The following is a 24,987-nucleotide window of genomic DNA, read 5'->3' on the forward strand; positions in this document are numbered from 1 at the left end:
CAGGTACATAGTAAGTGCTAAACAACTTCCATTAAAAAAAATGATAGTTTAATTGAGTGATCGATTGCCTGAGCAATCGAAGAAGAAGACAGTGACATATTTCCTACAAGATTTTTCATCCTGTACCCTTCCCCAGGAGGAGCTTCATGTGTCCCTGTTTCTCAGAGCCATCCTCTCACTCCTAGCACACTCTTCAGGGCGACATTCACGCCCCGGATCCTAAGGCTGTAGATGAAGGGGTTCAGGGCGGGGGGCACCATAGTGTAGAACACGGACGACAGTAGGTCAGCGTGGAGGAGGAATATGAGGGAGGCTGGAGGTGGGCCACAGTTCCCGTGGAGATGAATAAAATCACCACGGCGAGGTGGGGCAAGCAGGTGGAAAAGGCTTTGGCGAGACCCTCGGCAACCAGCATCCTCAGCACAGCCTGGAAGATGCACACTTACAAGACAAAAATGGAGACGAGACATGAGGCATTCAGAATGGAGGAGAAGACCGTGACTCAAATCTCCTGGAGGTTCCTACTGGGGCCTGAAAATTCCATCATTTAGGGAGTGTCACAAAAGAAATGGCAGATCATGTTGGACCCGCCGAAGCCGATGGAGAGGGTGGTGGCCCTGTGCCCGGCGGCGCTCACAATACCTCCCAACCAGGAGGAAGCGGCCATCTTCCCACAGGCCCCTTGGTCCGTGATGACCTCGTAGCGTGGGGGGCAGCAGATGTTGGTGTAGCGGTCATAGGACATGGCCGTCAGGAAGTACAGCTCAGAAAAGGCGTGTAGCAGGAGGAAAAACAACTGAAAGACGTAGCCCCGGAAGGAGATTTCTTTACGGTCGGTCAGGGAGTTGTGGATGGATTTGGGGACGGTGGCAGAAATGAGGCAGAAGTCGAGGACGTACTGGTTCCTAGACTGTGAGCCCGTTATTGGGTAGAGACCGTCTCTATAGGTTACTGACTTGTACTTCCCAAGCGCTTAGTACATTGCTCGGCACACAGTAAGTGCTCAATAAATATGATTGAATGAATGAATGGGGGTGTGGAGGCCCGGGTCAAGGGCAGTGACGACGACTATGAGGAGATTCCCCGTCAGGGCCACCAGGTAAAACAGTAGGAACAGCTCAGCCTGGACCAGCTGAAGCTCCCAGACCTCCAGGAATCCCAGTAGGAGGAATCCCATCACCACCATGAAATTGGCCACTTCCTTCCCAGAGATAAGATTTCCTAGCTGTGTGGGAGAACACTGTTTTTAATATTACAGATGTTTCAAATAACCACACAGTCAGCTCTTTGTAAATACTTTTGCTACTATTCCTACTTTCTTCTAATGGGTAAGATCATGGTGACACATATTTTACTCTCCCAAGTGCTTACTACAGTTCTCTGAACGTGGTCAGAGCTCATTTCATGCCATTGATTGATGGCTTGATTAATCAATGGCTGCTTCCCCTTCTAGAGTAAAAGCTCCTTGTGGACAAGGAACATAGCCAACTCTGTTGTACTATACTCTCCCTAGTGCTTAGTACAGTGCTCTGCACATAGTGAGGAGATATCTGAAAGTTCCATCATTTGAGGAGTGTCACAAAAGAAATGGCAGATCACGTTGGACCCGCCGAAGCTGATGGAGAGGTTGGTGGCCGTGTGTGTGGCGGCCTTTTTATTAGACTGTAATAAAAAGTCTTTTCATTAGACCGTAACTACCATCATAATAATAATATGTTCGAGTCACCAAATTTGAATACTACCTGTGGAATTTGTTGAGCACACACTATGTTCCAAGCACTGAAATGGATAAGGTTCAATCAGATCAGACACAGTTCCTGTCCCACACGGGGCCCATAGTCTAAGAGGAAGGAAAACAGATATTTTAATGCCAATTTTACAGATGAGGAAACTGAGTCATAGAGAATTTAAGTGATTTAATTCTATTTGTTCTGACGATTTTGACACCTGTCTTCATGTTTTATTTTGTTGTCCATATCCCCCTTCTACACTGTGAGCCCGTTGTTGGGTAAGGGCCGTCTCTATATGTTGCTGACTTGTACTTGCCAAGCGCTTAGTACAGCGCTCTGCACACAGTAAGCACTCAATAAATATGATTGAATGAATGAATGAATGAATGAATGAATGATTTGTCCAAGATCACATACCAGGCAAATGACTCCCAGCCCTCTGACTCTCTGCTCTTTCTACTAGTCTACACCCTTTATCCCCACATCAATATCGATCAACCAGTGGTATTTATTGAGCGCTCACTGTGTGCCTTCCCAGACTGAGCCCCTTCCTTCCTCTCCCCCTAGTCCCCCTCTCCATCCCCCCATCTTACCTCCTTCCCTTCCCCACCGCACCTGTATATATGTATGTATGTTTGTACATACTTATTACTCTATTGATGTATTTATTTTACCTGTACATATCTATTCTATTTATCTTATTTTGTTAGTATGTTTGGTTTTGTCTCCCCATTTTAGACTGTGAGCCCACTGTTGGGTAGGGACTGTCTCTATATGTTGCCAATTTGTACTTCCCAAGCGCTTAGTACAGTGCTCTGCACACAGTAAGTGCTCAATAAATACGATTGATGATGATGGTGCTATACTAGGCACTTGGGAGAGTACAACAGAGTTGAAAGACACATTCCCTGACCGCACTGAGTTTGTCTTCCATCGTATTTAAAGTGTCAGCCCTATATGGGGCCGGAACTGCATCCAAACAGATCTACCCCCATGCTTAGAATAGTGCTTGACACATGGGGAGCGCTTAATAAATAATGAATAAATAAAAATGAATTAATGATCATACAGTCTAGAAATGCACGGAGACTGTCAGGATTCTTTCAGTAAAAATGTATGTTTTTAAAGGTATATGTTAATAATAATAACGATGGTAAGCGCTGGGGGAGAAATCAGGTTGTCCCATGTGAGGCTCACAATCTTAATCCCCATTTTACAGATGAGACACCTTGAGGCACTAAATTAAGTAACTTGCCCCAAATCACACAGCTGACAATTGTCAGAGTCAGGATTAGAACCCCCGACCTCAGTCTCCCAAGCCCGGGCACTTTCCACTGAGCCACGCTGCTTCTGACTTACTATGCACTTACTATGTGCCAGGCATTATACTAAGCGCTGGAGTAGATTCAAGCTATTCAAGTTGGACACAGTCCCTCTCCCACATGGGGATCATAGTCTTAATCTCCATTTTACAGTTGAGATAACTGAGGCACAGAGAAGCCAAGTGACTTGTTCAAGACACACAGCAGGCAAGCGTCAGATCCGAGAATAGAACCCAGGTCCTCTGGCTCCTAGGCCCGGGATTTTTCCAATAGGCCACACTGCTTCTCCGCTGTAGCCGCTAAACCCCACACCCATCACTTTTCCTGATAACCTGACAACTGATAGACTAGCACATAGAGTTCTCACCTACCGGTCACCAACTGAGATGGTAGGGATTGAGTCGATCAATCTTGTCCGCCTCCTCTTATCTGAACGTTGGAACCCCAAAAGCAAATCTCTGATTTTCACCTCCTCTCTCTTCGATGAGAGCCCTGAAGAAGCCAAGCCATAGAGGGGGTGGTTTGTTCTATCCCTCTCTGGTTGGGAGGTGTTGTGGGGCATCGTTGTATCAGTGTGTCATCCCCACCACCACTTTTACTAGTTGGGGTGCTAGTCCAAGGAGAAGCAAGATTCTCAGAGACAGAGTGAAACCACCTGAGACACTGCACTTCCTGCCAGGCCTTTGCTAATCTCCTGGCACAGCTGGAGTAGTTTTGTTTGTTTTATGACATTTGCTAAGTGCTTACTATACGTCAATCGCTAGTCTAAGTGCCGTTTGGACAATCCACTTAACCAGTGGTCCAGGAGTTCACGTTCAGGTACACTGTAGAAGTCGTACTAGTATAAGTGCTTACTACACATCAAAAGCTATTCTAAGCGCTGTTTGGACAATCCATTTAACCAGTAGTCCAGGAATTCACGTTCAGGTACATAGTAGAAGTCGTAATTGTATTCTTTAAGTGCTTTCTGTGTGCAGAGCTCTGTAGTAAGCGCTTAGTGCAGTGCTCTTCACACAGTAAGAGCTCAATTAATTTATAAATAATAAATGATAGGAGAAAGTACACTGGTGGGGGATTAAACACAGTCCCTGTCCCTCATGTAGATTACAATCTAAAAGTGGACAGGAATCACATCTACCAACTCTATTGTATGAAATGCTCCCAAGCATTCAGTACAGTGCTCTGCACCATCATCATAGTCAATAGTATTTATTGAGTACCTACCATGTGCAGAACACTGTACTAAGCACGTAATTCCTTAGTAGATACCATTAATTAATTGACAGTTGTCCTCCATCTTCGAAGAAGATTCCTCACCGATAATAAGAATGTAGTAAGTGCTTAACAAATGCCATAATAATGATATAGTGAGTGCTTAACAAATATAATAATAATATAATAATTGCTTAACAAATGTCATAGTAGTATAATAAATGCTTAACAAATACCATAATAAGATAGTGAGTGCTTAACAAATACCATAATTAGAATATCGTAAAATCTTAACAAATGCCATCATGATAATATAGTGTTTAACAAATTCCATATTGATAATATAGTAAGTACTTAACAAATCTCATAATAATAATATGGTGAATGCTTAACAAATGTCATAATAATTACAATATAGTGAGTGCTTAACAAATGCCACAGTAATAATATAGTGAGTGCTTAATATATACCGTAATAATAGCAGAGTGCTAAATAAATATCATAATAGTATAGTGAACGCTTAAGAAATGCAATAGAAATGATATTAATATTAACAATTATTGTAAATCTAGGCAGATAAATCTAGGTGGGCCCTTCTCGCCCTTGAGTTTTGCAATTTTTATGATCCTAGAGGTTGAACATAACGGCCCACTGGGAATCCTAGCCTCTGTGAGCAGGCAGAATCCCCAGGGGATGGGAGAACCTTAGGCCCAACCCTAACCATAACTTAAATCTTAACTCTAACATAAATCTTGACCCAAGCCCTAACCTTAATCTTACCATAAGCCTAACCATGACCCTAAATCTAACCCTAACCCTAACCATGTCCTCACCCAATCCCTAACTCTGTCCTTAACCCTGACCTTATCACAGCCTTACCCTAAACCTAGCCCTACCCTATACCTTCCCCAACCATAGACCTAATCTTAACCCCAAACCTAAATTTAGGTTATGCCTAAGCCTAAGAATAAACATAAACCTAACCCTAACACTAACCTTAAATCTAGCCCTAAAACTGATCCTAACACTAACCCTAGCCCAAGGCCAAGCCTCTGCCCTAGCCATAACCACTACCCAAAGACTCAAAGTAGACCATAAATGCACCCTAGCCCTAGTCTTAACCACAGCCCTAGCCCTAACACTAACACTAAACCTCACGATAACCCTATCCCTAACCCATTCTCAAGATCTAATCCTAATGCTAGCCCTAAACCTAGCCTTTAACCTAATACTAACCCTAACCCCAACCCTAAAACTGATGCAAACCCTAAACCCTAAATTTAACATGAGCCTCAACCATATACCTAATGCTACCCCTCACCCTAATCCAAAAGCTAACCCCACACCAACCCTAGCCAAGCCCAATGGCAAACCCTCACCATAACACAAAACCTCAATATAACGTTAACCCTTCTCTAATGCTAAACTTGACCTGAGACATGGGCTTAAGGATAACCTTAAATCTAACCCTAGCCCAAAGCCTACAACTGACCATAACCTTTAGCCAACCTCTAGGCTTAAGCCTAACAGCAAGCCTAGATTTAAACCTAAACCTAACACTCACCCTAATCCTAAAATTAACCCTAACCATAAACCTAACCCTAACTATAACTCTAAAGGTAAGCCTAACCTTAGGTTTAGGCCTTGCCCTAACCCTGACCCTAATCATAATGTTAATCCTAACTCTAATCTTCACACTAACACTAGCCCTAGTTTAAAATCTAGGCCGAAGCATAGTCCTAATCCTAATCCTAACACTAACCCTAAAAATAACCCAAGGCCTCGTGGTAATCTTAATACTAGCCCTAATTCTAAATCTAAAACTATGCCTAACACTAAATCTCTCTCTAGCCCGAAGGTCTAGCCCTAGCCCTAACCCTAAACCCTAAACCTAAGCCATGGAATAGCACATAGGCTAGCCCTAACTGTAACCTGAACCCCACCCCAAGCCCTAGCCCCAACCCTAACTCTAAACCTAACCCAGACCCTAACTAGGGCATTCATTCATTGATTCATGCAATCGTATTACTGAGTGCTTACTGGGTGCATTCATTCAATTCAGTGGGATTTCTTGAGCTTTTGCTGTGAGCAGAGCACAGGACTAAGCGCTCAGGGGAGTAGAATACAACAACCCTAACCATAACCTTAGGCCTAAGACTAACCATAATTTAAAACTTAACGCTAATGCAAATCCTGACCCAAGCCCTAGCCCTAACCCTACCACAATCCTACCCCTGACCCTAAATATAACCCTATCCTTATCTCTAGGCCTAGCCCTAAACCTTATCTTAACCCTAATCTTAAATCTGGCCCTACCCCTGATCTTTTCACATCCCTTACCCTAAACCTAACCCTAACCTGCATCCAAACCTTAAACCTAGACCTAACCTTAACACTAGACCTAAGCCTAAACCTAAGTCTAACCCTAACACTAAATCTAGCTCTTAAATGAATTCTAACCCTAGCCCTAGGCCTAGCCCCTAACCTAGCCATAAACTCCACCTCAAGAACTAACTCTAAATTTTACCCTTGTCCTAGTCTTCTCCCTAACCCTAACTCTAAGACTAAACCTCACCATACCCTAACCCTCACCCATTCTCATGATCAAGTCCAAAATCTAGCCCTAGGCCTAGCCTTAAACCTACTACTGACCTTAGCCCCAATACTAAGTCTTACGCTAAACCTAAACTCTAAAATTAAACTGAGCCCAAAACTTGTCCCTAATGCTAACCCTTACCATATTCCTAAGGCTAACCCCCAGCCAACCCTGCACCCAGCACAATGGCTAACCCTCACCATAATACTAAACCTCAACTTAACCCTAACTCTTTCTTTAACCATAATCTTAACCCGAGTCACAGGCCTGAGGCAAACATTAAAGCTAGCCCAAGGCTACAACTAACCCTAACCTTAAGCCAACCCCTAAAATTAACCCTACTAGCAAACCTAGATATAAACATGAACCAAACCCTAACCCTAATCCAAACACTAACTCTAAAGGTAAGCCTAACCTAGGTTTAGGCTACCCTTTACCCTAATCCTAACCCAGACTATAACCATAATGTTAATCCTAACTCATTCAATTCAATGGGATTTATGGAACACTTATTGTTAGCAGAGCACAGAACTAAGCATTTAGGAGAGTACAATACAACACTCAGCGTAACCTTAGGCCTAAGCCTAACCATAACTTAAATCTTAACTCTAACATAAATCCTGACCCAAGCCTAAACCCTAGCTTTACAATAAGCCTAACCCTGACCCTAAATCTAACTCTAACCCTAACCATATCCTCACTCAACCCCTAACCCTGTCCCTAACCCTGACCTTATGACAGCCTTACCCAAAACCTAGCCCTACCTTATACCTTACCCTAACCATAGACCTAACCTTAACCCCAAACCTACATTTAGGTAATGCATAAGCCTCAGCATAAACCTACACCTAACCCTAACACTAACCCCAACCTTAAATCTAGCCCTAAAACTAATCGTGACACTAATCCTAGTCCAAGGCCTAGCCTCCGCCCTAGCCCTAAGACTCAAAGTAGCTCTAAACTTTACCTGAGTCCTAGTCTTAACCACAACCCTAACCCTAACCCTAACACTAAACCTCATGATAACCCTAACCCTAACTTATTCTCAAGATCTAATTGTAAATCTAACTCCAGGCCTAGCCTTAAATCTAACAGTAAACCTAATCCCAACCCTAAAACTGATGCTAACCCTAAATACTAAACTTAACCTGAGCCCCAAACCTATCCCTAATGTTAGACCTCACCCTACTACTAAGGCTAACCCAAGGCCACCTTTAGCGCAGCTCAACGGCTAACCCTCACCATAACACTAAACCTCAACCTAACCCTAATGCTTTCTCTAACCCTAATCTGAACCCAAGGCATAGGCCTAAGGCTAACCTTAACCCTACTCCTAGACCTAAGCCTATAACTAACCTGAACTTTAAACCAACCTCCAACTTTAACCCTAACAACAAACCTAGTTTTAAACCTAAACGTAACCCTAAACTTACTCCAAAACCTAACCCTAACCTTAACCCTAATCCTAACTCTAACTCTAAAGGTTAGCTTAACCCTAGGTTTAGGCTTAGCCCTAACCCTAACCCTAACTTTGACACTAACTATAACATTAATGTTAACTCTAATCCTCAAACTAACACTAGCCCTCGTCCTGGGTCTCGGGCTAGCTCCCACCCTAATCCTACCCCTAAAAATAACCAAACCCCTAACACTAACACAAACACTAGCCCTAAATCCAGTGGTAATCTTAACCCTAAACCTAATTCTCCCTCTAAAACTAATCTTAATCTTAAATGTATCTCTATTGCTAAGGTCTAGCGATCGCCCTAACCCTAGTCCTAGCCCAGCCCTACCCCTAACCTAACCTACGGAATAGCACATGTCCTAATCCTAACTCTTTACCCAAACCCCAACCTTAGTCCTAGACCTAACCCTAACAGTAACTCTTACACTTACTCTAAACTTAACCCAACCCCTAGAAATAACATTCCTATGTTCATTCATTCATTCACACATTCATACAATCGTATTTATTGAACGCTTACCAGGTGCAGAGCACTGTACTAAGGTCTTGGGAAGTAACATTCAGCAACAAATAGAGACAATCTCTGCCCCCAACAGGCTTACAGTCTAGAAGTGGGGATACCAGCCTATGCCCTAAACCTAAATCTATTACCAACCCTAACCTTAACTCTCCCCCTAAAAGCTCTCCTAAACTCTAATCCTAAACCTGAACTTCACACTAACCGTAACGCTAACCCTTGCCCTAATCCTGGCTCTGGGCCTACCCCTACCCCTATTGTTAGCTCTAACCAGAACCCCCTAGCCTGCCTAGCCCTAACTCTAAGGCTAAACTTTAGCCTAACCTTAACCCTAATCCTACAACTAACACTCACCTTAACCCTAACCTTCGGCCTATCCCTAGCCCATACCATAGCACAAACTCTACCCCTAACTCCCTGGGATATGGAAGCAATTCTGGGAGCCCTTGCGGGTAGGCCCTGCTAGCCCCAAAGGTTTTGATCACCCTGTAAATATCTCAAACCAAAAATTGCACTAACACTAATCCTACCCCTAACACTAACCCTCAGACATCATTCGTTCATTCATTCATTCAATCAGCTATGTTGAGCACTTACTGTGAGCAGAGCACAGGACTAAGTGCTCAGGAGAGTACAGTGCAACAACCCTAACGGTAACCTTAGGCTTAACCCTAACCCTAACTTAAATCATAACTCTATCACAAATCCTAACCCAAGACATAGCCCTAGCCCTACCATAATCCTACCCTGACCTTAACTCTAACCCTATCCCTATCCCGAAGGCCTAGCCCTAAACCATATCCTAACCCTACCAGTAACTCTGGCTCTAACCCTGATCTTATCAATCAATCAATCAATCAATCGTATTTATTGAGGGCTTACTATGTGCAGAGCACTGTACTAAGCGCTTGGGAAGTACAAATTGGCATCACATAGAGACAGTCCCTACCCAACAGTGGGCTCACAGTCTAAAAGGGGGAGACAGAGAACAGAACCAAACATACCAACAAAATAAAATAAGTAGGATAGAAATGTACAAGTAAAATAAATAAATAAATAAATGAATAGAGTAATAAATATGTACAACCATATATACATATATACAGGTGCTGTGGGGAAGGGAAGGAGGTAAGACGGGGGGATGGAGAGGGGGACGAGGGGGAGAGGAAAGAAGGGGCTCAGTCTGGGAAGGCCTCCTGGAGGAGGTGAGCTCTCAGCAGGACCTTGAAGGGAGGAAGAGAGCTAGCTTGGCGGATGGGCAGAGGGAGGGCATTCCAGGCCCGGGGGATGACGTGGGCCGGGGGTCGATGGCGGGACAGGCAAGAACGAGGTACGGTGAGGAGATTAGCGGCAGAGGAGCGGAGGGTGCGGGCTGGGCAGTAGAAGGAGAGAAGGGAGGTGAGGTAGGAGGGGGCGAGGTGATGGACAGCCTTGAAGCCCAGGGTGAGGAGTTTCTGCCAGATGCGCAGATTGATCGGTAGCCATTGGAGGTTTTTGAGGAGGGGAGTAATATGTCCAGAGCGTTTCTGGACAAAGATAATCCGGGCAGCATCATGAAGTATGGATTGAAGTGGAGAGAGACACGAGGATGGGAGATCAGAGAGAAGGCTGGTGCAGTAGTCCAGACGGGATAGGATGAGAGCTTGAATGAGCAGGGTAGCGGTTGGGATGGAGAGGAAAGGGCGGATCTTGGCAATGTTGCGGAGCTGAGACCGGCAGGTTTTGGTGACGGCTTGGATGTGAGGGGTGAATGAGAGAGCAGAGTCGAGGATGACACCAAGGTTGCGGGCTTGTGAGACGGGAAGGATGGTAGTGCCGTCAACAGAGATGGGAAAGTCAGGGAGAGGACAAGGTTTGGGAGGGAAGACAAGGAGCTCAGTCTTCGACATGTTGAGCTTTAGGTGGCAGGCGGACATCCAGATGGAGATGTCCTGAAGGCAGGAGGAGATGCGAGCCTGGAGGGAGGGGGAGAGAGCAGGGGCAGAGATGTAGATCTGGGTGTCATCAGCGTAGAGATGATAGTTGAAACCGTGGGAGCGAATGAGGTCACCAAGGGAGTGAGTGTATATTGAGAACAGAAGGGGACCAAGCACTGAACCTTGGGGAACCCCCACAGTAAGAGGATGGGAGGGTGAGGAGGAGCCTGCAAAAGAGACTGAGAAAGAACGACCGGAGAGATAAGAGGAGAACCAGGAGAGGACGGAGTCTGTGAAGCCAAGGTCAGATAGCGTGTTGAGGAGAAGGGGGTGGTCCACAGTGTCGAACGCAGCTGAGAGGTCGAAGAGGATTAGGACAGAGTATGAGCCGTTGGAGTTGGCAAGAAGGAGGTCATTGGAGACCTTTGAGAGGGCAGTTTCCGTGGAATGTAGGGGACGGGAACCAGACTGGAGGGGGTCGAGGAGACAGTGGTTGTTGAGGAATTCTAGGCAGCGCGTGTAGACGACTCGTTCAAGGAGTTTGGAAAGGAATGGTAGGAGGGATATGGGACGATAACTAGAAGGTGAGGTGGGGTCAAGAGAGGGTTTTTTTAGGATGGGAGAGACATGGGCATGTTTGAAGGCAGAGGGGAAGGAACCAGTGGAGAGTGAGCGGTTGAAGATGGAAGTTAAGGAGGGGAGAAGGGATGGAGCGAGAGATTTCATAAGATGAGAGGGAATGGGGTCAGAAGCACAGGTGGCCGGAGTAGCACTTGAGAGGAGGGAGGAGAGTTCCTCTGAGGATACCGCTGGTAAGGATGGGAGAGTAGCAGAGAGTGTTGAGAGCCGGGGGGTTGGAGAAAGGGGGGAAGAGACTTTGGGGAGGTCGGACCTGATGGATTTAATTTTGTTAATGAAGTAGGAGGCCAGATCGTTGGGGGTGAGGGAAGGAGGAGGGGGAGGAACCGGGGGCCTGAGAAGGGAGTTGAATGTACGGAAGAGCTGGCGGGGGTGATGGGCATGGGTGTCAATAAGGGAGGAGAAATAGTTTTGTCTGGCAGAAGAGAGGGCTGAGTTAAGGCAGGAAAGGATAAACTTGAAGTGAACGAGGTTGGCATGGTGTTTAGACTTTCGCCAGCAGCGTTCGGCAGCTCGAGCATAAGAGCGAAGGAGGCGGACAGTGGCAGTGATCCAGGGCTGTGGGTTAGTGGTGCGAGAGCGGCGAAGGGAAAGGGAACCGAGCGAGCGAGTCTAGCTGAGTAGAAAGGGTAGAGTTGAGAGCAGTAATCTGATCATCAAGACTGGGTAGAGAGGGTCTTATCACAGCCCTTACCCTAAACCTGGCCCTACCCTTATCCCAAACCCTAGCCTTAGACCTAACCTTAAACCTTGACCTAACCATAACCCTAAACCTAACCCTAAACCTACCCATAAGCCTAAACCTAACCCTAGCCCCATCCCCTAAATATAACCCTACAATTAATCCCAACCCTATCCGTAGCACAAGACCTAGCCCCTGCCCTACCCATAACCCCAACTATAAGATTCAAATGAGCTCTAAACTTTATGCTAGCCCTTGTCCAACCCTAACCCTAACTGCAACACTAACACTAAACTTCATCATAACCCTACCCCTAACCCATTTTCACGATTTAATCCTAATACTAGCCCTAGGCCTAGCTTTTAACCTAATACTAATGCTAACCCCAACCCTAAAACTGACACAAACCCTTAACCCTAAATTGAACCCGAGCCTCAAACCTATCCCTAATGCTACCACTCACCCTAATCCTAAAGCTAACCCCTCGCCAACCCTAGCCAAGCCTATCCAATCCTAAATCTAACCCTCACATAACACAAAGCCTCAACATAACCTTAATTTTAACCTCTAATGTTAACCTTGACCTGAGACATAGGCCTAAGGCTAACCTTAAACCTAACCCTAACCCTAAGCCTACAACTGACAATAACTTTAAGACAATCTCAGGCCTTAACCCTAAAAGCAAACCTAGTTTTAAACCTAAACCTAACGCTGACCCTAATCCTAAAATTAACTCTAACTGCAAACCTAATCTTAACTACAACTCTAAAGGTAAACCTAACCCTAGGTTTAGGCCTAGCCCTAACCCTAACCCTGACCCTAATCACAATCTTAACCCTAACTTTAATCTTCAATCTACCACTAGACCTGGGTTAAGATCTAGGCCGAGGCCTAGCCCTGATCCTAACCCTAACACTAACCCTAAAATTAACCCAAGGTCTTGTGGTAATCTTAATCCAAACCCTAATTCCAACTCTAAAACTAGCCCTAACCCTAAAACTCTCTCTATCCCTAAGGTCTAGCCATAGCCCTAGCCCTAACCCTAAATCTAAGCCATGAATAGCACATAGCCTAGCCCTAACTGTAACCTGAACCCCAACCCTAGCCCTCGCCCTAACCCTAACTCTAACCCTGACCCTAATCCTAACTTTATACATAACCCAAACCCTAGCAAGAGCATCATTCATTCATTCATGCAATCGTATTGCTTAGCTCTTACCAGGTGCAGAGTACTCTACTAAGTCCTTGGGATACCCGATTCAGCCAAAAATAGAGACAATCCCTGCCCGCAATGGGCTCACAGTTTAGAAGGGGAGAGACTAGCATATGCCGTAACCCTAACTCTAGAACTAACCCTAACCATAACTCTCACCCTAAACCTATCCTAAACTCTAATCCTAAAGCTAAAGCTAACCCTAACTGTAATGCTTACCCTTGCCTTAATCCTTGCTCTAGGACTACCCTTACCCCTATTCCTAGCTCTAACCAGAACTCCCAGCCTACTTAGCCTAAACTCTAAGGTTAACCTTTAGCTTAACTTTAACCCTAACCCTACAACTAACACACACCTTAACCCTAGCCTTAGGCCTATCACTAGCCAACACCATAACACAAGCTCCATCCCTAACTCCCCAGGGTATGGATGCATTTCTGGGAGCCCTTGTGGGTAGGCTGTATGTTAACCCCAGGAATTTTGTTAATGCTGCAATTTTCCCAAACCAACAAATTGCCCTAACACTAACCCTACCCCTAAATATAATCCTTAAACTTCATTCGTTCATTCATTCATTCAATTCAATGGAATTTCTTGAGTATTTCCTATGGTCAGAGCACAGGACTAAGTGCTTAGGAGAGTACAATACAACAACGTTTACCGGAACCTTAGGCCTAAACCTAGCCATAACTTAAATCGTAACTCTAACACAAATCCTGACCCAAGCCCTAACCCTAGCCTACAATAATCCTAACCCTGACTCTAAATCCAAACCTATCCCTATCCCAAAGGCCTAGCCCTAAACTATATCCTATCCCTAACACTAAATCTGGCCCTTACCCTGACCTTATCACAGCCATTACCCTAAACCTGGCCCTAATTTATACACAAATCCTAACCTTAGACGTGACCTTATCCTTAAAACTAACACTAACCTTAACACTAACCCTATACCTAAGCCTTAATCTAAACCTAACCCTAACCTTATCCCTAAACCTAAATCTATCCCTAAAACGAACTCTGACCCAATCCCTAGCTGAAGACCTAGCCCCGCCCTAGCCATAACTGCAACCTTAAGACTAAAAGTAGCTCTAAACTTTATCTTAGCCCTGGTCTTAACCCCAACCCTAAACCTAACCCTAACATTAACACTGAACTTCACCATAACCCTACCTCTAAACTATTCTCAATATCTAATCCTACCTCAAGCCCTAGGCCTGGCCTTAAACCTAAAAATAACCCTAACCCCAACCCTAAAACTGACGCTAACCCTAAAGCCTAAACTTAACCCAAGCCCCAAACCTCCCCCAATGCTAACTCTCACCCTAATCCTAAAGCTAACCCCACGCCAACCCTAGCCCAGCCCAACGGCTAACCCTCACAATAACATGAAACCTCAACATAACCCTAACCCTTCTCTAATGCTAATCTAAACCTGAGACATAGCCCTAAGGCTAACCTTAAACCTAGCACTAGCCCTAAGCCTATGCTTAAGCCAACCTCTAACCTCAACCCTAACAGCAAAGCTAGTTTTAAACCTAAACCTAACCTTAACTCTATCCCTAATTCTTACTCTAAATTAAGCCAAAATCTAGGTTCAGGCCTAACCCTAACCTTAACCCTGACCCTAACCATATTGCTAATCCCAACTCTAATCTTCAGCCTAACACGAGCCCTAGCCTTAGGTCTAAGCCTTGCTCTAGCAGTAATCCTAACCCTGAAGCTAACCATACCCCTAACACTAACCCTAGCACTAGCCTTAGGCCTTGTGGTAATCCTAAACCTACCCCTAATTCTAACTCTAAAACTAAGCCTAACCCTAAATCTATCTCTAGCCCTAAGGTCTAGCCCTAGCCCTAGCTCTAGCCCAACCCCTAACCTTAAACCTAAACCTAAGCCATGGAATAGGACATGGCCTAGCCCTAACTCTAACCCGAGCCCCAACCCTAGCCCTAGCCCTAACCCTAACCCTAACTCTAAACGTAACATGAACCCTAGCAATAGCATTCATTCATTCATTCATTCATACATTAATTCATACATTAATGCAATCATATTTATTGAGAGCTTACTGGGTGCAGAACATTGTATTAAGTGCTTGGGAAGTACGATTCAGCAAAATTAATCAGAGAAGGCTTCTAGAAGGAGGTGGGATTTTAGGGCTTTAAGGATGAGAAGAGATTTGAACTGGTGTTGTTTTTCGAGGAGGAAGTTCCAGGGAAGGCAGTTGACATTAGCAAGGGTCGGAGGTGGGACTGTTGAATGCTAAATACATTACAGAGATGTGTTGTGAATTGTTAGTCACAATTGGTAAATAATGTTAACAGTCAGTGGGTCTCCACAGCATCTGACTAGCCCAACTATAAGAAGTCACCTCCCTGGAACTTCCTCCCCGACAAACAACACCAGTTCATATCTCTTCCCATCCTTAAAGCCCTAAAATCCCACCTCCTTCTAGAAGCCTTTTCTGATTAATTTTCCAGCCCTCAAATCACTTCAACCAAGCAGCTGACCATAACAATCAATCAATCGATCAATCGTATTTATTGAGTGCTTACTGTGTGCAGAGCACTGTACTAAGCACTTGGGAAATACAAGTTGGCAACATATAGAGATGGTCCCCACCCAACAGTGGGCTCACAGTCTAGAAGGGGGAGACAGAGAACAAAACCAAACATATTAACAAAATAAAATAAATAGAATAGATATGTACAAGTAAAATAAATAAATAGAGTAATAAATATGTACAAACATATATACATATATAAAGGTGCTGTGGGGAAGGGAAGGAGGTAAGGCAGGGGGATGGAGAGGGGGAAGAGGAGGTGAGGAAGGAGGGGGCTCAGTCTGGGAAGGCCTCTTGGAGGAGGTGAGCTCTAAGTAGGGCCTTGAAGGGAGGAAGAGAGCTAGCTTAGTGGATGTGCGGAGGGAGGGCATTCCAGGCCAGGGGGATGAAGTGGGCCGGGGGTCGACGGCGGGACAGGCGAGAACGAAGCACGGTGAGGAGATTAGTGGCACAGGAGCGGAGGGTGCGGGCTGGGCTGTAGAAGGAGAGAAGGGAGGTGAGGTAGGACGGGGCGAGGTGATGGAGAGCCTTGAAGCCTAGGGTGAGGAGTTTCTGCCTGATGCGTAGGTTGATTGGTAGCCACTGGAGATTTTTGAGGAGGGGAGTAACATGTCCAGAGCGTTTCTAGACAAAGACAATCCGGGCAGTGGCGTGAAGTATGGATTGAAGAGGGGAGAGACAGGTGGATGGGAGATCGGAGAGGAGGTTGATGCAGGAATTGCCCAAAGTGGGTCATTAAACCCAGGTGACTTCTTATAGTTGGGCTATTCAGATGCTGTGGAGACCCACTGACTGTTAACATTATTTACCAATTGTGACTAACAATTCACAACATATCTCTGTAATGTATTTAGCATTCAATAGTCCCACCCCCGACCCTTGCTAATGTCAACTGCCTTCCCTGGAACTTCCTCCCCAACAAACAACACCAGTTCATATCTCTTCCCATCCTTAAACCCTAAAATCCCACCTCCTTCTAGAATCACCTGGCCCTGACCCTCCTTCTCCTACTGGTCTTGGCCCTCCTCCTCCGTGTGGTCCTGGCCTTCTCCTCCTCTGCCTGTTCCTGGCCCTACTCCTCCACCTGGTCCTGGCCCTACTCCTCGGATGGGCCCTGACCCTCTTCCTCCACCTGGTCCTGGCTCTCTTTCTCCACTGGGCCCTGGTCCTGGTCCTCCCACTCCACCTGGTCCTGGCCCTCTCCTTCAGCTGTCCTTGGCCCCTCCTCCTCCTCCTGGTCCTGGCCCCCCTCCCCTGCCTGGTCCTGGACGTCCCCCTCTGCCTGGTCCTGCCCCCCCTCCACCTCGGCTTGGTCCTCCTCCTCCACCTGGTCCTGACCCTTCTTCCCCTGACTCTGGCCCTCCTTCTTAGCCTGATCCTGGCCCTCCTCCTTGACCTGATCCTGGCCCTCCTCCTCTGACTGGTCCTGGTCTTCTTCCTCTGTCAAGTCCTGGTCCTCTTCCTCTGCCTGTTGCTCACCCTCTTCCTTGGACTTGTCCTGGCCCTCCTCCTCCACCTGTTCCTGGATTTCCTCCAAGGCTGGTACTGACCCTCCTCCTCCATCTGGTCCTGAGCCATTTCCTCCTTGTCCTGGCCCTCCTCCTGTTCCTGGTCCTGACCCACATCCTCCTCCTGGTTCTGGCCTTCCTCCTTGGCCTGGACATGACTTTCTTCCTCAGCCTTGTCATTGTCCACCTACTCTTCCTGGTCCTGGCCCTCCTCTTATGATTTGTCTTGGCACTACTCCTCAACCTGGTCCTGGCCCTCCGCCTTGGTCTGGTCCTTGCTCTCTCCTCTGCTGGGTACTAGTCCTCCTCCTCTGCTTGGTCCTGGCCATCGGCCTCCACCTGGTCCTAACTATCTCCCTCCACCTGGCCCGGGACCTCCTCTGCTGCCTGTTCCTCCTCGCCTCTTCCCCTTGGTCCGGGACATTTTCTGGCTCTTCTTTTCAGCCTAATCCTGGCCCTACTCCTTCGCCTGGTCCAGGACATCCTTCAGCACCTGGCCCTGACCCTCCTCCTCGGTCTGGTCCTGACACTTCTCCTCTAGTGGTCCTGGCCATTTTCCTACGCCTGGTCCTGTTCCTCCGCCACTTGACCTCTCTCCTCCTCCTGGTACTTGCCCTCCTCCTCCACTTCGTCCTGACCCTCCTCTGGCTCCTGTTTCTGACCATTAGATTCCTCGCGGACCTGGCCTTTCTCCTTCGCCTGGTCCTGGTTCTACTCCTCCACCTGGCCTACCTCCTCTGCCTTGCCCTGGCCCTCCTCCTGTGCCTGGTACCGGCCCACCTCCTCCTCTGCTTCTTCCTAGCTATCCTCCCACCAGCTGGTCCTGTCACTCCTCCTCCACCTGGCCCTGGCCCTCTTCCTTCATTTTATCCTGGCACTCCTCTTCTGCCTGGTCCTGGCCCTTCTCCTCCACCTGGTCCTGGATATCCTCCTGCGCCTGGGCCTGGCCCTCCTCCTCTGCTTTGTCCTTGCCCTCCTCCTGTGCCTGGTCCTCACCCTCGTCCTCTGCCTGGTCCTGGCCCTCCTCCTCTGTCCTGTCCTGCCCTCCTCCTAGGTCTGTCCTTCACTCTCATCTTCTTCCTGCTCCTGGCCCTCTTACTTTATTTATTCCTGGCCCTCCTCCTCCAACATATCCCGGCCCACCTCTGCTGCCTGGTCATGACTTTTCTTCTTTGCCTACTCCTGGCTCTTCTCCTCTACCTAGTCCAGGCCCTCATCCTCTGCCTTTTCCTAGCCATCCTCCCACTAGCTGTTTGTGGCCCTGCTCCTCCAACTAGTCCTGTCATTCCTCCTCCACCTGGTCCTGGTCCTCCTCCTCCACCTTATCCTGGCACGCCTCCTCGGCCTCATCCTGACCTTCCTCGTTCATCTGCTCCTAGTCCTCTTCCTCCTCCTGCACCTGGCCCTCCACCTTCTCTTGGTCCTGGACCTCTTCCCCCATCTGGTCCTGGTCTTCGTCCTCAGCCTGGACTTGGGCCTCCTAAACCACGGTGTCTTGGTCCTCCTCCTCTACTGGCCCTGGACCTCCTACTCGGATTGATCCTGGCCCTCTTCCTTCCCTTGGTTCAGGCCCTTCTCATATGCCTGGACCTGGCCTCCTCCTGCACCTGGTTCTGACCCTCATCCTCTTTGTCCTGGTCTTCTTCCTTTGCCTGGTCCTGTCCCTCATCCTCTACCTGGTGGTAGACCTCCTCCCCCTCCTGGTCCTGGTCCTGGCTTTTCTCCTCTGCCTAGTCCTGGGTCTCCTTCTCCCGCTGGTCCTGGCCCTTCTCCTTCACCTGGTGCTGAACCTCCTCTTATGTCTGGTCCTGGTCCTAGCCCTCTACACATTCCTGGTCCTGGTCCATTTCCTCCACCTGATCCTGGTCCTCCTCTTAACTCTGATCCTGGCCCGCTTCCTCCACCAGATCCTGTCCCTCTGCCTCTGCCTTGTCCTGGCACTTCTCCTCTGCCGGGGTCTGGCCCTTCTCCTCTGCCTGGTTCTGTCCCTTCTTCTCCTCCTGACCCTGGCCCTCGTCCTCCACCTGGTCCTGGCCGTCCTCCGACCCCTGGTCCTGACCCTCCTCGTCCAACTGGTCCTAGCCTTTCTCTTTCATCTGGTCCTTGATCTCCTCTTGCACCTGGTCCTGACTCTCCTCCTCTGCCTGGTACTGCCCTTCTCTTATAGTAGGTAGGGGATGAGGTAGGTAGGTAGGGTCCAGATCTATTGCTTTGAAACACCACTGGCATAAAATGCTCAATAGGCACTTCTTGAAATTTCAAATAGTCAGATCCATGTACAACAGCAAGACATCTACACCGATCCTTGCATTACCGTGTACAGCCCAAAGGGAATCTAATCTTCTGTATGTGCTACTTTCCTTATATCTTGTTAGTGAAGAAGGAGCATGGAAGTTTTTTATCTTAATTCTGTAAGGGCCATGCGTTGAAACCGCTATGACATGAAATGTTAAATGGGAGCGTCATGAAATTTCAACCATTCAGTTCCATGTAAAATAGCCATACTGAACCAGAAGATGACTACACTGTCGGATGCTGGCCATCAGGAGACTATTGTGCTGAATCTACTATTTTTCTTTTACCTTGCTAAACAGGCAAGGTTAATTGAGAAAGTAGACTGAATGAATATGTGATTCTCTCAATCCTATCGTAGTCACCAGTGGTGAAACCATTCTGACAAGAAACGCTCAAGAAGAGATTCATGAAATATCAAATGTTCAGTTCCATGTAAAATAGAAATACAGAAACAGAAAATGTCATCACTGATCTTTGCACTACAGTATGCAGCACATCAGGAATCTGGGTTCTGCACGTACCAGTTTTCTTTTTTCCTTTTACGTAGGCTGGATAAATATGAAAGTTGGCAGAATGTAGATTACCTTCATTCTTGTTAAAGCCATTTGCGTTGAAAACCGTTTAGCACGAAATACCACAGGAACTCTTCTTAAAAATTCAAATGTAAGGTTCCACATAGAATAGCAATATTGTCACAGAAGACAATTACCATGATTCTTACCCCGCAGGTCTCAACACAGAAGGAGTCTAGTTCTCTGCGTGAGTCATTTCCTTTTTAGCCTGCTAAGTAAGAGTAAATGTGTTGAGTGACTTTTGTTTTTTCTCCATTTTGTAACACTCATTAGGTTGCAACTCTACTGGCACGAAATGTTCAAGGAGAGCCTGATGAAATTTCAAATGTTCAAGCCCTTGTAAAATGGTAATACCGAAAGAGAAAACTCCTACTCCAATCCTTGCACTGTTCATATACGGTCTATAAGGAGTTTAGAGCTCGGCATAAACCATTTTCTTTTAATTCTGCTAAGTAGTTAACTAAGAGAGTTGATTGAATGTTTGTTTCTTTCAAACTTATCAAAGTCTCTTCTTGAAATTTCAACCGTTCAATTTCATGTACAAAAACAATCCAGTCAGAGAAGAGACCTACACTGATCCTAGTCCAAGAAGTGCTCAGGACAAAAACAGTCAAGTCCTCTGCATGAGACATTTTTCTTCTAGCCCACTAAGTAAGAGGGAATGCGTTAAGTGAAGGTGCGTTTACCCATTCTGGGGAAACGTAGGTTGAAATGCCTCCGGCCCAAAATGTTGAACATTTTAACTATTCAGTTTCATGTAAAATAGTAATACAGAAATTGAAGATGCTTCCCCTGAGTTTTACACTGACGTTTACAACCCATCAAGAATCTAAATGTCTTTATGCACCTTTGCCTTCTATCCTTCTAAGTAGAAAAGTTAAATAAGAAAGTTGATGGAAAGTGAGTTTCCTTCAATCCCGTCAAAGACACTTGCATTGAAACCCTTGTCACATGAAATGTTATATGAACTCTTAAAATTTCAAATATTCACTCCCATACAAAACAGCAATACTGTGCTAGAAGATATCTATACTGATCCTTGCCCTGCAGAGTACAACCCATCAGGAATCTTGCCAATAGCATAAGAAGTTTTTGGTCTAGCCTGATAAGTAATGTGCATTTACTCCGTTCTGGAAAATTCGTTTGGGGTGAAACTCCTGGAGCCCGAAACTTTCTATGGGACCGTCATTAAACTTCAACTCTTCAGGTCATGTAAAATAATGATCCTAGAACTGCAGTATACAGCCTATCAGGAGTCTAGAGTCCTGCACGAACCAATTTTTCTATCCTCCTAGATAAGCCAGTTAAATAAGAAAGTTAATAGAAAGTTTAGTTGCTCTAAGAATCACAGTCGCATCGATGGTGATGTGCTTCTCGGAGCAGGTGATCTTCAGCAGAGGGGGGACGTCACAGAAGAAGTGGGAGACGGTGTTGGACCCGCAGAAGGACGGGGAGAACGTCCTACCTGAACACATTATTGCAAACAGGCCCCCGCTGAGCAAGGAGGCGGTGGCCATCTTCCCACAGGCCCCTCGAGCCATGTTGACCTCGTAGCTCAAGGGGAGGCAGAAGGCGGTGTAGCGGTTGTAGGACATCACCGTGAGGACAGACATCTCTGAGCCAGAAAACCAGGACATGGAGAAAACCTGGACGGCACAGCCCACATGGAGATGGATCTCTTCTGGTCAGGGAGTTGTGAATGGAGCTGGGGACGATGATGGAGATGAGGCCGAGGTCGAGGATGGACAGGTTCCTGGGGAAGAAGTACATGGGGGTATGGAGGTGCCAGGCGAGGACGGTGACAGAGAAGATGAGGAGATTCCCCGTCAGGGCCGCCAGGTAGACCAGGAGGAACAGCGCGGCGTGGAACAGCTGCAGCTCCCGGACCTCCGAGAAACCCAGAAGCAGGAATTCTGTCTTCACTGTGACATTGGTCATTTTCTGGGAATTGACGTTGACTGCCTAAGGACATTTAGAAAAGATAGGGATGAGTGTAATATTCCAGAGAAAGGTACACAGGAGAGGAGAATATCTTTGGTTGGAGAAAATCTCGGGTGTTTTTTATGGTAATTTTTCCTGCTTACAATGTGCCAGACACTGTACTAAACACTGGAGTAGATAGAACTCCTCAATCTCGGCTTCAAGGCTCTCCATCAGTTCACCCCCTTCGACCTCACCTCCCTTCTCTACTTCTCCATCCCAGTCAGCACCCTCCACTCCTCTGCTCCTAACCTCCTCACTGGGCCTCGTTCTCGCCTGTCCCGCTGTCGACCCCCGGCCCACGTCCTTCCCCTGGCCTGGAATGCCCTCCCTCCGCACATCAGCGAAGCTAGCTCTCTTCCGCCCTTCAAAGCCCTACTGAGAGCTCAACTCCTCCAGGAGGCCTTCCCAGATTGAGCCCCCTTTTTCCTCTCCTCCTCCCAATCCCCCACCTCTGCCCTACCTCGTTCTCCTCCCCACAACACTTGAAGATAATTGTACAGATTTATTACTCTATTTATTTTACTTATACATATTTAATATTCTATTTATTTTGTTAATGATGTTCATACAGCCATAATTCTAATTATTCCGGCTATTGTGACACCTGTCTACATGTGTTATTTTGTTGTCTGTCTTCCCCTTCTAGACTGTGAGCCCATTGTTGGGTAGGGACCGTCTCTAGATGTTGCCGATGTGTACTTCCCAAGCGCTTAGCAGTGCTCTGCACACAGTAAGCGCTCAATAAATACGATTGAATGAATGAAGAAATGAATAGTAACTAATCAGGCTGTTCATCTCCGTCTGAGGGGACTGTCATGTGCAGGTGGTTGCTAGGAAACGAGTTGAACAGGAAGGAAATAATCATTCATTCATTCAATCCATCGTATTTATTGAGTGCTTATTGAGTACCTTACATTTCTCACATGAAAATCTAACAAGGATCGAGAAACGATCTCTAAATCATGATCATGAAGAAGGGCCTTCTCAGACACAGCAGCAAGCATCGGAAAACCTTCCCTGTTGGGACTCTGTTCTTAGAGTTGGAGGACGGCTGTAAATCTGGACAGATCCGTGGACAGTCCCTCTGACAACGGCCGGGATCATTGGCACGACAATTTATGCCAGAGAGGGAGCTGGGAGAGTGAACCCTTTAGTACCCTCCGCAGGGCAGACTTCACATCTTTATTCCTCAGGCTGTAGATGATGGGGTTGAGGGTGGGGGGCACCACGGTGTAGAACGTGGACGGCAGCAGATCCAGCGTCGAGCGGGAGTCCGAGGGCGGTTTGAGCTAGGTAGAAGACGCGGTAGAGAAAAAAGCAATGACGAAGGCGAGATGGGGCAGACAGGTGGAGAAGGCTTTGGCGCGGCCCTCGGCGGCCGGCATCCTCAGCACGGCCCAGAAAATGTGGATGCATGAGAAGGAACGATGTATACGAAGACGACGGCAACCACTACCCCTATGGTCATGCTCACATCCGTGACGACGTGTTCCTCGGAGCAGGAGATCTTCAGCAGAGCGGGGACGTCACAGAAGAACTGAAGGATGACGTTGTACCTGCAGAAGGACATGGAGAAGGTCAAAGCTGAAAACAAGGCCCCAAGCAGTCCTCCACCGAGCCAGGAGTCGGCGGCCATCTTCCCACAGGCCCCTCGATCCACGATGACCTCGTAGCGCAGGGGGTGGCAGATGGCAGCGTAGCGGTCGTAGGGCATCGCCGTGAGGACGAAATACTCAGACCACGCAAAGAAGATCCACAGAAAGAGCTGAGCGATGCAGCCTAGGAAGGCGATGGAGTTATTATTGGTCTGGGAGTTGTGGATGGATTTGGGGACGATGACGGAGATGACACCGAGGTCGAGGACGGACAGGTTCCTGAGGAAGGCGTACATGGGGGTGTGGAGGCGCCGGTCGAGGGCAGTGATGGTGAAGATGAGGAGATTCCCCGTCAGGGCCGCCAGGTAGACCAGAAGGAACAGCGCATCGTGGACCAGCTGCAGCTCCTGGACCTCCGAGAATCCCAGGAGCAGGAATGTTTTCTTCTCGATGACACTGGTCATTTTCTGGGAATTGACGTTGACTGCCTAAGGACATTTAGAAAAGATAGGGATGAGAACGATACTCCAGAGAATAGTGCACAGGAGAGGAGAAAATCTTTGGGTTGGAGAGAATATCGGGTATTTTTTCTGGTAATTTTTCCCGCTCACTATTTCCCAGACACTGTACTAACCACTGGAGGAGATAGAACTCCTCATTCTCGCTCTCACAAGTTGCCAACTTGTACTTCCCAAGCGCTTAGTACAGTGCTCTGCACACAGTAAGCGCTCAATAAATACGATTAAATGAATGAATGAATGAACTCTTGGCTTCAAGGCTTTCCATCACCTCGCCCCCTCCTACCTCACCTCCCTTCTCTCCTTCTCCATCCCAGTCAGCACCCTCTGCTCCTCTGCCGCTAACCTCCTTACTGGGCCTCGTTCTCGCCTGTACCACCGTCTACCCCCGGCCCACATCCTTCCCCTGGCCTGGAATGCCCTCCTTCCGCACATCCATCAAGCTAGCTCCCTTCCTCCGTTCAAAGCCCTACTGAAAACTCACCTATTCCAGGAGGCCTTCCCAGACTAAGTCATTTTTCCTCTCCTCCTCCCCATCTCCCCCGGCCCTACCCCCTTCATCTCCCCAGAACCCTTGTATATATTTGTAAAGATTTATTACTCTATTCATTTTACTTATACATATTTAATATTCTATATATTTTGTTAATGATGTGCA

Source organism: Tachyglossus aculeatus, unplaced genomic scaffold (genome assembly GCF_015852505.1).
Source record: "Tachyglossus aculeatus isolate mTacAcu1 unplaced genomic scaffold, mTacAcu1.pri scaffold_179_arrow_ctg1, whole genome shotgun sequence".
Taxonomy (NCBI): Eukaryota; Metazoa; Chordata; class Mammalia; order Monotremata; family Tachyglossidae; genus Tachyglossus; species Tachyglossus aculeatus.